Source organism: Ambystoma mexicanum, unplaced genomic scaffold (genome assembly GCF_040938575.1).
Source record: "Ambystoma mexicanum isolate Mex_15411 unplaced genomic scaffold, UKY_AmexF1_1 Mex_scaf20, whole genome shotgun sequence".
Lineage (NCBI taxonomy): Eukaryota > Metazoa > Chordata > Amphibia > Caudata > Ambystomatidae > Ambystoma > Ambystoma mexicanum.
Window position 1 is genome coordinate 232,098 of NW_027182434.1, and position 12,257 is coordinate 244,354.

Consider the following 12,257-nt stretch of genomic DNA (forward strand, 5'->3'; position numbering starts at 1 on the left):
TCCCGTTGCAGCGGAATGAGCCCCACTTCCAGGGCGTGCTGGTAGCAAATTTCCCACAGCCCACAGGGAGCAAACGATCCCAGGTGTGATGTATCACCAGGAGAGGCTGAGATGAGAGTAAGGGTTCACGCGTGTGCCCGGACCGAGGTTAATGATGGGATTAGAGCTAGGGTTAGATGCAGGGAAAGAGTGAGAGTTATAATTAGGGATAAAGCTAACAGGTGATCATTACTCGTCATGTAACATGATACAAAGGGTCAGAAGAGGAACTGATTCAGGGTTACAATTTGGACTTCGCAGACAACAGGAGCACTAAATGGTGCTGAGGGGGACTCAATAAAGTGGACCGGCCGCCTAATGTAAGCAATTGTGCACAAATATTGTACGATGACTAGCGTTGGCGGTGCTTTTTTCTTAAAGAGTCAGTTCTTGGCACCCATTCCCTACTTGACTCAGCCTAATCTTCAAGAATATTTGTCAAGAACTAAAAAAAATCCAGAAAAGGTTTAACCTCCCCGTCGGGGAATTGAACCCCGGTCTCCCGCGTGACAGGCGGGGATACTGACCACTATACTAACGAGGAGACGTGAGGGCATGAAATGAACAGCTGCTGATGTCTGCACAGCATCCAGCGACCACCTAGATGGCCTAGGGGGTCTCATTTTCCCCCGTCAAACGGCTTGCCCGATCTAAGGCTAATTTCTTTCTTTTTATCGGCACCAGGCTTAAAACTCAGTTTAAGGCGATAGTTCCGGGCTATGTTTGACTCCAGAGTTGAATCTGTCATCCCGCATTTCCTCAGCAAATCAAGCTACCCATCTCAAGTCTCATGAGCTGAGGACGGCAAAGTCCCTGTGGGCTTAGGACAGTCAAAGAAACCCCTGGGCTGCATGCTAAGCCCCTTTTCGGCTTCACTTTCCGAATCCTGCCCTAGCTTGCGATTAGTTTTTTTCTCACTTCTTGCCCCCATCTCCCACCTTGCCTCATGGTCTCCCCTCCTCTGCGCACCTGACAGTTTGCCTGCCCTTCCACTGCCTGTCTCCAGACTTTCCAAGGAGAAAAGGCAAAGCACTAAAGCGGGCCGGGCAACGGGTCAAGTTCCGCTTTCGGCGACTAGCAGGGAGGTAGCGTGGCCGAGCGGTCTAAGGCGCTGGATTAAGGCTCCAGTCTCTTCGGAGGCGTGGGTTCAAATCCCACCGCTGCCACTTTTCCTGGCCTTGCATTTTAAAGAAGAACGTAACGTTGACCTCTTCCTTCATTAGTGCCACCTCTGTCGCAATGAGCAAGCGGATGGTATGCCACACCCTGCAGGAAAAAGGTTTCGCTTCTGACGTCTTGCTTTTCTGGACATCCAGTCTCAAGTTTCCCATCTGGAACGGCGCTCCCTGCTGCTTTGTGAAGGCTTGCTGCAAGAGCCTTCGAAACCCAGGAGCTCTTGCGTTGAGCTGTGACGCGTCCTGGGAAGACCTCCCGTTGCAGCGGAATGAGCCCCACTTCCAGGGCGTGCTGGTAGCAAATTTCCCACAGCCCACAGGGAGCAAACGATCCCAGGTGTGATGTATCACCAGGAGAGGCTGAGATGAGAGTAAGGGTTCACGCGTGTGCCCGGACCGAGGTTAATGATGGGATTAGAGCTAGGGTTAGATGCAGGGAAAGAGTGAGAGTTATAATTAGGGATAAAGCTAACAGGTGATCATTACTCGTCATGTAACATGATACAAAGGGTCAGAAGAGGAACTGATTCAGGGTTACAATTTGGACTTCGCAGACAACAGGAGCACTAAATGGTGCTGAGGGGGACTCAATAAAGTGGACCGGCCGCCTAATGTAAGCAATTGTGCACAAATATTGTACGATGACTAGCGTTGCCGGTGCTTTTTTCTTAAAGAGTCAGTTCTTGGCACCCATTCCCTACTTGACTCAGCCTAATCTTCAAGAATATTTGTCAAGAACTAAAAAAAATCCAGAAAAGGTTTAACCTCCCCGTCGGGGAATTGAACCCCGGTCTCCCGCGTGACAGGCGGGGATACTGACCACTATACTAACGAGGAGACGTGAGGGCATGAAATGAACAGCTGCTGATGTCTGCACAGCATCCAGCGACCACCTAGATGGCCTAGGGGGTCTCATTTTCCCCCGTCAAACGGCTTGCCCGATCTAAGGCTAATTTCTTTCTTTTTATCGGCACCAGGCTTAAAACTCAGTTTAAGGCGATAGTTCCGGGCTATGTTTGACTCCAGAGTTGAATCTGTCATCCCGCATTTCCTCAGCAAATCAAGCTACCCATCTCAAGTCTCATGAGCTGAGGACGGCAAAGTCCCTGTGGGCTTAGGACAGTCAAAGAAACCCCTGGGCTGCATGCTAAGCCCCTTTTCGGCTTCACTTTCCGAATCCTGCCCTAGCTTGCGATTAGTTTTTTTCTCACTTCTTGCCCCCATCTCCCACCTTGCCTCATGGTCTCCCCTCCTCTGCGCACCTGACAGTTTGCCTGCCCTTCCACTGCCTGTCTCCAGACTTTCCAAGGAGAAAAGGCAAAGCACTAAAGCGGGCCGGGCAACGGGTCAAGTTCCGCTTTCGGCGACTAGCAGGGAGGTAGCGTGGCCGAGCGGTCTAAGGCGCTGGATTAAGGCTCCAGTCTCTTCGGAGGCGTGGGTTCAAATCCCACCGCTGCCACTTTTCCTGGCCTTGCATTTTAAAGAAGAACGTAACGTTGACCTCTTCCTTCATTAGTGCCACCTCTGTCGCAATGAGCAAGCGGATGGTATGCCACACCCTGCAGGAAAAAGGTTTCGCTTCTGACGTCTTGCTTTTCTGGACATCCAGTCTCAAGTTTCCCATCTGGAACGGCGCTCCCTGCTGCTTTGTGAAGGCTTGCTGCAAGAGCCTTCGAAACCCAGGAGCTCTTGCGTTGAGCTGTGACGCGTCCTGGGAAGACCTCCCGTTGCAGCGGAATGAGCCCCACTTCCAGGGCGTGCTGGTAGCAAATTTCCCACAGCCCACAGGGAGCAAACGATCCCAGGTGTGATGTATCACCAGGAGAGGCTGAGATGAGAGTAAGGGTTCACGCGTGTGCCCGGACCGAGGTTAATGATGGGATTAGAGCTAGGGTTAGATGCAGGGAAAGAGTGAGAGTTATAATTAGGGATAAAGCTAACAGGTGATCATTACTCGTCATGTAACATGATACAAAGGGTCAGAAGAGGAACTGATTCAGGGTTACAATTTGGACTTCGCAGACAACAGGAGCACTAAATGGTGCTGAGGGGGACTCAATAAAGTGGACCGGCCGCCTAATGTAAGCAATTGTGCACAAATATTGTACGATGACTAGCGTTGCCGGTGCTTTTTTCTTAAAGAGTCAGTTCTTGGCACCCATTCCCTACTTGACTCAGCCTAATCTTCAAGAATATTTGTCAAGAACTAAAAAAAATCCAGAAAAGGTTTAACCTCCCCGTCGGGGAATTGAACCCCGGTCTCCCGCGTGACAGGCGGGGATACTGACCACTATACTAACGAGGAGACGTGAGGGCATGAAATGAACAGCTGCTGATGTCTGCACAGCATCCAGCGACCACCTAGATGGCCTAGGGGGTCTCATTTTCCCCCGTCAAACGGCTTGCCCGATCTAAGGCTAATTTCTTTCTTTTTATCGGCACCAGGCTTAAAACTCAGTTTAAGGCGATAGTTCCGGGCTATGTTTGACTCCAGAGTTGAATCTGTCATCCCGCATTTCCTCAGCAAATCAAGCTACCCATCTCAAGTCTCATGAGCTGAGGACGGCAAAGTCCCTGTGGGCTTAGGACAGTCAAAGAAACCCCTGGGCTGCATGCTAAGCCCCTTTTCGGCTTCACTTTCCGAATCCTGCCCTAGCTTGCGATTAGTTTTTTTCTCACTTCTTGCCCCCATCTCCCACCTTGCCTCATGGTCTCCCCTCCTCTGCGCACCTGACAGTTTGCCTGCCCTTCCACTGCCTGTCTCCAGACTTTCCAAGGAGAAAAGGCAAAGCACTAAAGCGGGCCGGGCAACGGGTCAAGTTCCGCTTTCGGCGACTAGCAGGGAGGTAGCGTGGCCGAGCGGTCTAAGGCGCTGGATTAAGGCTCCAGTCTCTTTGGAGGCGTGGGTTCAAATCCCACCGCTGCCACTTTTCCTGGCCTTGCATTTTAAAGAAGAACGTAACGTTGACCTCTTCCTTCATTAGTGCCACCTCTGTCGCAATGAGCAAGCGGATGGTATGCCACACCCTGCAGGAAAAAGGTTTCGCTTCTGACGTCTTGCTTTTCTGGACATCCAGTCTCAAGTTTCCCATCTGGAACGGCGCTCCCTGCTGCTTTGTGAAGACTTGCTGCAAGAGCCTTCGAAACCCAGGAGCTCTTGCGTTGAGCTGTGACGCGTCCTGGGAAGACCTCCCGTTGCAGCGGAATGAGCCCCACTTCCAGGGCGTGCTGGTAGCAAATTTCCCACAGCCCACAGGGAGCAAACGATCCCAGGTGTGATGTATCACCAGGAGAGGCTGAGATGAGAGTAAGGGTTCACGCGTGTGCCCGGACCGAGGTTAATGATGGGATTAGAGCTAGGGTTAGATGCAGGGAAAGAGTGAGAGTTATAATTAGGGATAAAGCTAACAGGTGATCATTACTCGTCATGTAACATGATACAAAGGGTCAGAAGAGGAACTGATTCAGGGTTACAATTTGGACTTCGCAGACAACAGGAGCACTAAATGGTGCTGAGGGGGACTCAATAAAGTGGACCGGCCGCCTAATGTAAGCAATTGTGCACAAATATTGTACGATGACTAGCGTTGCCGGTGCTTTTTTCTTAAAGAGTCAGTTCTTGGCACCCATTCCCTACTTGACTCAGCCTAATCTTCAAGAATATTTGTCAAGAACTAAAAAAAATCCAGAAAAGGTTTAACCTCCCCGTCGGGGCCGGTCTCCCGCGTGACAGGCGGGGATACTGACCACTATACTAACGAGGAGACGTGAGGGCATGAAATGAACAGCTGCTGATGTCTGCACAGCATCCAGCGACCACCTAGATGGCCTAGGGGGTCTCATTTTCCCCCGTCAAACGGCTTGCCCGATCTAAGGCTAATTTCTTTCTTTTTATCGGCACCAGGCTTAAAACTCAGTTTAAGGCGATAGTTCCGGGCTATGTTTGACTCCAGAGTTGAATCTGTCATCCCGCATTTCCTCAGCAAATCAAGCTACCCATCTCAAGTCTCATGAGCTGAGGACGGCAAAGTCCCTGTGGGCTTAGGACAGTCAAAGAAACCCCTGGGCTGCATGCTAAGCCCCTTTTCGGCTTCACTTTCCGAATCCTGCCCTAGCTTGCGATTAGTTTTTTTCTCACTTCTTGCCCCCAACTCCCACCTTGCCTCATGGTCTCCCCTCCTCTGCGCACCTGACAGTTTGCCTGCCCTTCCACTGCCTGTCTCCAGACTTTCCAAGGAGAAAAGGCAAAGCACTAAAGCGGGCCGGGCAACGGGTCAAGTTCCGCTTTCGGCGACTAGCAGGGAGGTAGCGTGGCCGAGCGGTCTAAGGTGCTGGATTAAGGCTCCAGTCTCTTCGGAGGCGTGGGTTCAAATCCCACCGCTGCCACTTTTCCTGGCCTTGCATTTTAAAGAAGAACGTAACGTTGACCTCTTCCTTCATTAGTGCCAGCTCTGTCGCAATGAGCAAGCGGATGGTATGCCACACCCTGCAGGAAAAAGGTTTCGCTTCTGACGTCTTGCTTTTCTGGACATCCAGTCTCAAGTTTCCCATCTGGAACGGCGCTCCCTGCTGCTTTGTGAAGGCTTGCTGCAAGAGCCTTCGAAACCCAGGAGCTCTTGCGTTGAGCTGTGACGCGTCCTGGGAAGACCTCCCGTTGCAGCGGAATGAGCCCCACTTCCAGGGCGTGCTGGTAGCAAATTTCCCACAGCCCACAGGGAGCAAACGATCCCAGGTGTGATGTATCACCAGGAGAGGCTGAGATGAGAGTAAGGGTTCACGCGTGTGCCCGGACCGAGGTTAATGATGGGATTAGAGCTAGGGTTAGATGCAGGGAAAGAGTGAGAGTTATAATTAGGGATAAAGCTAACAGGTGATCATTACTCGTCATGTAACATGATACAAAGGGTCAGAAGAGGAACTGATTCAGGGTTACAATTTGGACTTCGCAGACAACAGGAGCACTAAATGGTGCTGAGGGGGACTCAATAAAGTGGACCGGCCGCCTAATGTAAGCAATTGTGCACAAATATTGTACGATGACTAGCGTTGCCGGTGCTTTTTTCTTAAAGAGTCAGTTCTTGGCACCCATTCCCTACTTGACTCAGCCTAATCTTCAAGAATATTTGTCAAGAACTAAAAAAAATCCAGAAAAGGTTTAACCTCCCCGTCGGGGAATTGAACCCCGGTCTCGGGGATACTGACCACTATACTAACGAGGAGACGTGAGGGCATGAAATGAACAGCTGCTGATGTCTGCACAGCATCCAGCGACCACCTAGATGGCCTAGGGGGTCTCATTTTCCCCCGTCAAACGGCTTGCCCGATCTAAGGCTAATTTCTTTCTTTTTATCGGCACCAGGCTTAAAACTCAGTTTAAGGCGATAGTTCCGGGCTATGTTTGACTCCAGAGTTGAATCTGTCATCCCGCATTTCCTCAGCAAATCAAGCTACCCATCTCAAGTCTCATGAGCTGAGGACGGCAAAGTCCCTGTGGGCTTAGGACAGTCAAAGAAACCCCTGGGCTGCATGCTAAGCCCCTTTTCGGCTTCACTTTCCGAATCCTGCCCTAGCTTGCGATTAGTTTTTTTCTCACTTCTTGCCCCCATCTCCCACCTTGCCTCATGGTCTCCCCTCCTCTGCGCACCTGACAGTTTGCCTGCCCTTCCACTGCCTGTCTCCAGACTTTCCAAGGAGAAAAGGCAAAGCACTAAAGCGGGCCGGGCAACGGGTCAAGTTCCGCTTTCGGCGACTAGCAGGGAGGTAGCGTGGCCGAGCGGTCTAAGGCGCTGGATTAAGGCTCCAGTCTCTTCGGAGGCGTGGGTTCAAATCCCACCGCTGCCACTTTTCCTGGCCTTGCATTTTAAAGAAGAACGTAACGTTGACCTCTTCCTTCATTAGTGCCACCTCTGTCGCAATGAGCAAGCGGATGGTATGCCACACCCTGCAGGAAAAAGGTTTCGCTTCTGACGTCTTGCTTTTCTGGACATCCAGTCTCAAGTTTCCCATCTGGAACGGCGCTCCCTGCTGCTTTGTGAAGGCTTGCTGCAAGAGCCTTCGAAACCCAGGAGCTCTTGCGTTGAGCTGTGACGCGTCCTGGGAAGACCTCCCGTTGCAGCGGAATGAGCCCCACTTCCAGGGCGTGCTGGTAGCAAATTTCCCACAGCCCACAGGGAGCAAACGATCCCAGGTGTGATGTATCACCAGGAGAGGCTGAGATGAGAGTAAGGGTTCACGCGTGTGCCCGGACCGAGGTTAATGATGGGATTAGAGCTAGGGTTAGATGCAGGGAAAGAGTGAGAGTTATAATTAGGGATAAAGCTAACAGGTGATCATTACTCGTCATGTAACATGATACAAAGGGTCAGAAGAGGAACTGATTCAGGGTTACAATTTGGACTTCGCAGACAACAGGAGCACTAAATGGTGCTGAGGGGGACTCAATAAAGTGGACCGGCCGCCTAATGTAAGCAATTGTGCACAAATATTGTACGATGACTAGCGTTGCCGGTGCTTTTTTCTTAAAGAGTCAGTTCTTGGCACCCATTCCCTACTTGACTCAGCCTAATCTTCAAGAATATTTGTCAAGAACTAAAAAAAATCCAGAAAAGGTTTAACCTCCCCGTCGGGGAATCCCGCGTGACAGGCGGGGATACTGACCACTATACTAACGAGGAGACGTGAGGGCATGAAATGAACAGCTGCTGATGTCTGCACAGCATCCAGCGACCACCTAGATGGCCTAGGGGGTCTCATTTTCCCCCGTCAAACGGCTTGCCCGATCTAAGGCTAATTTCTTTCTTTTTATCGGCACCAGGCTTAAAACTCAGTTTAAGGCGATAGTTCCGGGCTATGTTTGACTCCAGAGTTGAATCTGTCATCCCGCATTTCCTCAGCAAATCAAGCTACCCATCTCAAGTCTCATGAGCTGAGGACGGCAAAGTCCCTGTGGGCTTAGGACAGTCAAAGAAACCCCTGGGCTGCATGCTAAGCCCCTTTTCGGCTTCACTTTCCGAATCCTGCCCTAGCTTGCGATTAGTTTTTTTCTCACTTCTTGCCCCCATCTCCCACCTTGCCTCATGGTCTCCCCTCCTCTGCGCACCTGACAGTTTGCCTGCCCTTCCACTGCCTGTCTCCAGACTTTCCAAGGAGAAAAGGCAAAGCACTAAAGCGGGCCGGGCAACGGGTCAAGTTCCGCTTTCGGCGACTAGCAGGGAGGTAGCGTGGCCGAGCGGTCTAAGGCGCTGGATTAAGGCTCCAGTCTCTTCGGAGGCGTGGGTTCAAATCCCACCGCTGCCACTTTTCCTGGCCTTGCATTTTAAAGAAGAACGTAACGTTGACCTCTTCCTTCATTAGTGCCACCTCTGTCGCAATGAGCAAGCGGATGGTATGCCACACCCTGCAGGAAAAAGGTTTCGCTTCTGACGTCTTGCTTTTCTGGACATCCAGTCTCAAGTTTCCCATCTGGAACGGCGCTCCCTGCTGCTTTGTGAAGGCTTGCTGCAAGAGCCTTCGAAACCCAGGAGCTCTTGCGTTGAGCTGTGACGCGTCCTGGGAAGACCTCCCGTTGCAGCGGAATGAGCCCCACTTCCAGGGCGTGCTGGTAGCAAATTTCCCACAGCCCACAGGGAGCAAACGATCCCAGGTGTGATGTATCACCAGGAGAGGCTGAGATGAGAGTAAGGGTTCACGCGTGTGCCCGGACCGAGGTTAATGATGGGATTAGAGCTAGGGTTAGATGCAGGGAAAGAGTGAGAGTTATAATTAGGGATAAAGCTAACAGGTGATCATTACTCGTCATGTAACATGATACAAAGGGTCAGAAGAGGAACTGATTCAGGGTTACAATTTGGACTTCGCAGACAACAGGAGCACTAAATGGTGCTGAGGGGGACTCAATAAAGTGGACCGGCCGCCTAATGTAAGCAATTGTGCACAAATATTGTACGATGACTAGCGTTGCCGGTGCTTTTTTCTTAAAGAGTCAGTTCTTGGCACCCATTCCCTACTTGACTCAGCCTAATCTTCAAGAATATTTGTCAAGAACTAAAAAAAATCCAGAAAAGGTTTAACCTCCCCGGTCTCCCGCGTGACAGGCGGGGATACTGACCACTATACTAACGAGGAGACGTGAGGGCATGAAATGAACAGCTGCTGATGTCTGCACAGCATCCAGCGACCACCTAGATGGCCTAGGGGGTCTCATTTTCCCCCGTCAAACGGCTTGCCCGATCTAAGGCTAATTTCTTTCTTTTTATCGGCACCAGGCTTAAAACTCAGTTTAAGGCGATAGTTCCGGGCTATGTTTGACTCCAGAGTTGAATCTGTCATCCCGCATTTCCTCAGCAAATCAAGCTACCCATCTCAAGTCTCATGAGCTGAGGACGGCAAAGTCCCTGTGGGCTTAGGACAGTCAAAGAAACCCCTGGGCTGCATGCTAAGCCCCTTTTCGGCTTCACTTTCCGAATCCTGCCCTAGCTTGCGATTAGTTTTTTTCTCACTTCTTGCCCCCAACTCCCACCTTGCCTCATGGTCTCCCCTCCTCTGCGCACCTGACAGTTTGCCTGCCCTTCCACTGCCTGTCTCCAGACTTTCCAAGGAGAAAAGGCAAAGCACTAAAGCGGGCCGGGCAACGGGTCAAGTTCCGCTTTCGGCGACTAGCAGGGAGGTAGCGTGGCCGAGCGGTCTAAGGTGCTGGATTAAGGCTCCAGTCTCTTCGGAGGCGTGGGTTCAAATCCCACCGCTGCCACTTTTCCTGGCCTTGCATTTTAAAGAAGAACGTAACGTTGACCTCTTCCTTCATTAGTGCCAGCTCTGTCGCAATGAGCAAGCGGATGGTATGCCACACCCTGCAGGAAAAAGGTTTCGCTTCTGACGTCTTGCTTTTCTGGACATCCAGTCTCAAGTTTCCCATCTGGAACGGCGCTCCCTGCTGCTTTGTGAAGGCTTGCTGCAAGAGCCTTCGAAACCCAGGAGCTCTTGCGTTGAGCTGTGACGCGTCCTGGGAAGACCTCCCGTTGCAGCGGAATGAGCCCCACTTCCAGGGCGTGCTGGTAGCAAATTTCCCACAGCCCACAGGGAGCAAACGATCCCAGGTGTGATGTATCACCAGGAGAGGCTGAGATGAGAGTAAGGGTTCACGCGTGTGCCCGGACCGAGGTTAATGATGGGATTAGAGCTAGGGTTAGATGCAGGGAAAGAGTGAGAGTTATAATTAGGGATAAAGCTAACAGGTGATCATTACTCGTCATGTAACATGATACAAAGGGTCAGAAGAGGAACTGATTCAGGGTTACAATTTGGACTTTGCAGACAACAGGAGCACTAAATGGTGCTGAGGGGGACTCAATAAAGTGGACCGGCCGCCTAATGTAAGCAATTGTGCACAAATATTGTACGATGACTAGCGTTGCCGGTGCTTTTTTCTTAAAGAGTCAGTTCTTGGCACCCATTCCCTACTTGACTCAGCCTAATCTTCAAGAATATTTGTCAAGAACTAAAAAAAATCCAGAAAAGGTTTAACCTCCCCGTCGGGGAATTGAACCCCGGTCTCCCGCGTGACAGGCGGGGATACTGACCACTATACTAACGAGGAGACGTGAGGGCATGAAATGAACAGCTGCTGATGTCTGCACAGCATCCAGCGACCACCTAGATGGCCTAGGGGGTCTCATTTTCCCCCGTCAAACGGCTTGCCCGATCTAAGGCTAATTTCTTTCTTTTTATCGGCACCAGGCTTAAAACTCAGTTTAAGGCGATAGTTCCGGGCTATGTTTGACTCCAGAGTTGAATCTGTCATCCCGCATTTCCTCAGCAAATCAAGCTACCCATCTCAAGTCTCATGAGCTGAGGACGGCAAAGTCCCTGTGGGCTTAGGACAGTCAAAGAAACCCCTGGGCTGCATGCTAAGCCCCTTTTCGGCTTCACTTTCCGAATCCTGCCCTAGCTTGCGATTAGTTTTTTTCTCACTTCTTGCCCCCATCTCCCACCTTGCCTCATGGTCTCCCCTCCTCTGCGCACCTGACAGTTTGCCTGCCCTTCCACTGCCTGTCTCCAGACTTTCCAAGGAGAAAAGGCAAAGCACTAAAGCGGGCCGGGCAACGGGTCAAGTTCCGCTTTCGGCGACTAGCAGGGAGGTAGCGTGGCCGAGCGGTCTAAGGCGCTGGATTAAGGCTCCAGTCTCTTCGGAGGCGTGGGTTCAAATCCCACCGCTGCCACTTTTCCTGGCCTTGCATTTTAAAGAAGAACGTAACGTTGACCTCTTCCTTCATTAGTGCCACCTCTGTCGCAATGAGCAAGCGGATGGTATGCCACACCCTGCAGGAAAAAGGTTTCGCTTCTGACGTCTTGCTTTTCTGGACATCCAGTCTCAAGTTTCCCATCTGGAACGGCGCTCCCTGCTGCTTTGTGAAGGCTTGCTGCAAGAGCCTTCGAAACCCAGGAGCTCTTGCGTTGAGCTGTGACGCGTCCTGGGAAGACCTCCCGTTGCAGCGGAATGAGCCCCACTTCCAGGGCGTGCTGGTAGCAAATTTCCCACAGCCCACAGGGAGCAAACGATCCCAGGTGTGATGTATCACCAGGAGAGGCTGAGATGAGAGTAAGGGTTCACGCGTGTGCCCGGACCGAGGTTAATGATGGGATTAGAGCTAGGGTTAGATGCAGGGAAAGAGTGAGAGTTATAATTAGGGATAAAGCTAACAGGTGATCATTACTCGTCATGTAACATGATACAAAGGGTCAGAAGAGGAACTGATTCAGGGTTACAATTTGGACTTCGCAGACAACAGGAGCACTAAATGGTGCTGAGGGGGACTTAATAAAGTGGACCGGCCGCCTAATGTAAGCAATTGTGCACAAATATTGTACGATGACTAGCGTTGCCGGTGCTTTTTTCTTAAAGAGTCAGTTCTTGGCACCCATTCCCTACTTGACTCAGCCTAATCTTCAAGAATATTTGTCAAGAACTAAAAAAAATCCAGAAAAGGTTTAACCTCCCCGGTCTCCCGCGTGACAGGCGGGGATACTGACCACTATACTAACGAGGAG

The 12,257-nt window shown here is 51.1% G+C and overlaps 5 non-coding genes across 5 annotated transcripts; 1 reads left to right on the forward strand and 4 right to left on the reverse strand.

Moving 5' to 3' along the window:
- Positions 1-511: 511 nt before the first annotated feature.
- On the reverse strand, positions 512-583 carry TRNAD-GUC (transfer RNA aspartic acid (anticodon GUC)). Its single transcript has one exon. It is a non-coding gene; the product is annotated as a tRNA-Asp (tRNA).
- Positions 584-1,979: 1,396 nt separating this feature from the next.
- On the reverse strand, positions 1,980-2,051 carry TRNAD-GUC (transfer RNA aspartic acid (anticodon GUC)). The gene has a single exon. It is a non-coding gene; the product is annotated as a tRNA-Asp (tRNA).
- Positions 2,052-3,447: 1,396 nt separating this feature from the next.
- Positions 3,448-3,519, reverse strand: TRNAD-GUC (transfer RNA aspartic acid (anticodon GUC)). The gene has a single exon. It is a non-coding gene; the product is annotated as a tRNA-Asp (tRNA).
- A 540-nt stretch (positions 3,520-4,059) lies between these two features.
- TRNAL-AAG (transfer RNA leucine (anticodon AAG)) lies at positions 4,060-4,141 on the forward strand. Its single transcript has one exon. It is a non-coding gene; the product is annotated as a tRNA-Leu (tRNA).
- A 6,593-nt stretch (positions 4,142-10,734) lies between these two features.
- Positions 10,735-10,806, reverse strand: TRNAD-GUC (transfer RNA aspartic acid (anticodon GUC)). The gene has a single exon. It is a non-coding gene; the product is annotated as a tRNA-Asp (tRNA).
- Between the last annotated feature and the right edge of the window lie 1,451 nt (positions 10,807-12,257).